This window comes from Poecilia formosa, unplaced genomic scaffold (assembly GCF_000485575.1).
Source record: "Poecilia formosa unplaced genomic scaffold, Poecilia_formosa-5.1.2 Scaffold535, whole genome shotgun sequence".
Taxonomy (NCBI): domain Eukaryota; kingdom Metazoa; phylum Chordata; class Actinopteri; order Cyprinodontiformes; family Poeciliidae; genus Poecilia; species Poecilia formosa.
This window is the reverse complement of record NW_006800474.1, coordinates 123,077-124,996: the sequence shown is the minus strand read 5'-3', so window position 1 is coordinate 124,996 and position 1,920 is coordinate 123,077. Positions and strand designations below refer to the sequence as shown.

Here is a 1,920-nt window from a genome sequence, read left to right as displayed (position 1 = left end):
CTTTGTAAAAGTTAGAAGAACATTATTCATAGTTAGATTGTTTTGTACCACAGCAACAATCTGAGTTTAATCTTTGAGTTTGAGGCCTCATACAGCCTTGGACCGGCCCTGTATGATGGGTTAAATCCACTGCACTGCGCAGAGATGCGCAACAAATGAGAGATTTAATTCAGTGCTGCTAATGTGCCTTTAGTAACTCTTCCATTTTGTGCCTGTGGAGTTTTTAATAAACGTCACAGAGACTGCTTTGGTTGCTCAAATTTGTGGAATAAATTTTTCTGATTTTCGTGCTGGCTGACTAGAGGCCCCAGTATACTCGGGTGTACTGTACGCATTCCGTGAACTGCGCGTACTCAGCTTCCGCAGACGGTTGTGTCTTCATACTCGAGCTACTGATTACCTGAAATTCTCTCGTGACAAATTCCTTTATTTCACACAATCCTAATGAGAACTAGCAAGTTTGATTAACTATTTGGGTGCCTAGCTCTGTTTCTTCTCCTTCTGAGAAGCTTTAACTCGGCTCTCAGTGCGGGACAGAGAAAGGCAGTGACATGTCGGTTCACCCGGCAGACAGTGAGCCGCTGCCCGGAGCAGCACAGCTTCCTACTGCGGGCAGAGGAGCAGCAGGAGGCGGCGCTGGCTTTAGCAGTAATCAGGGAACCTTTCAATAAGCTCTGTTTATTATGTTCCGAAAGCACAATTGTGATCGGTGTAATAATTTGTGCACCAATCGAAAATGAGCACATGATGTCTTGTTTTTTATTCTCATAATTCTGCATAATTCACCATGTCAATATTTGCGTGAATATATAAAGCCTGTTGCTGTTAAGTATTTTCGCTTACGTGTCTATCACGTCGCCATGACAACTTTATATTGACTTTTATCACGTTGATCTCAACATTGAAACAATATGAACTTGTATAACCCTGGGTTATACGAGTAAAGTTATAGTTATCAACCGTATTAGCCCGGTGTCACATGGAAACCAGTCCGATGTTAAAACTGTTTCCTCCAGGCAGTTTACTGTGCGACACCGAGTACGCGGTCATAAAAATCATAGACATAAATCATAGACCCTAACCCTTATATTATGTCTATGATAAAAATCTATCCTTGCACGGACATGTCCGGCGGACATCCGCTTCGAAGTACGCCCGAGTATATTGGAGCCTTAAGTGGACAAAGCATTTTGTATAGTTTGGTGCTTTGTGTAACCAGAAAAATAATACTAAAAACAATAATACAATAATATAAACCAGCGTGAAGCATGACTACGAAGAGAGCGCAAAAGCTTCTCACCGGGCTGAACTTGCATGATGATCGGTTAGCGCTGGTTCGTTAACCACTAACGCTCCGGCCAACTGGGAACACAGACATGAACTTTACAGAGAAGACAGGGCCACACGCTGGGCGGCGCCCCACATAATTGTTCACAAAGATAAATCATTGTCACCACTCCCTCAGCGCGCACCTCTGAAAGCACAACTACAAGTTATTCCTGCGGTTCACGTTGAGCTGTGCAACCAGAGCTAAGGCGGTGGGTTTTAAATGGGGATCCTCCGATCAGGTTTTTTCTGCCGATTCCGATCACCTGGATTGACTGTTAATTTTTCGTGTTACGTATAAATGAAAATAAATGATCTGGCAAAATTTAAATAGATCTGGCAATAAATTCACCTAATTTAGACATAATCATGCAAAAATACTTGCAGGCAAATTACAGCAGCTATTCAGTCAAAAGGACAACTGAAAAATCTGCAATCAGTAAAACAATATTTAACAGTAAGGCTCTCAACAGCCTAATTTATACATAAGTCAAATAAATCTCATAACACTGCCTATATCAAATATCCATCCATCCATCCATCTTCTTCCGCTTATCCGGGATCGGGTCGCGGGGGCAGCAGCTTCAGAAGGGA

The 1,920-nt window shown here is 42.4% G+C and overlaps 1 protein-coding gene across 1 annotated transcript in view; it reads left to right on the top strand.

Annotated features, from left to right (window-relative positions):
* LOC103129315 (cell cycle checkpoint protein RAD17-like) overlaps positions 1-1,920 on the top strand; it is a 26,772-nt gene that overhangs the window by 2,684 nt on the left and 22,168 nt on the right. The window lies entirely within an intron of this gene.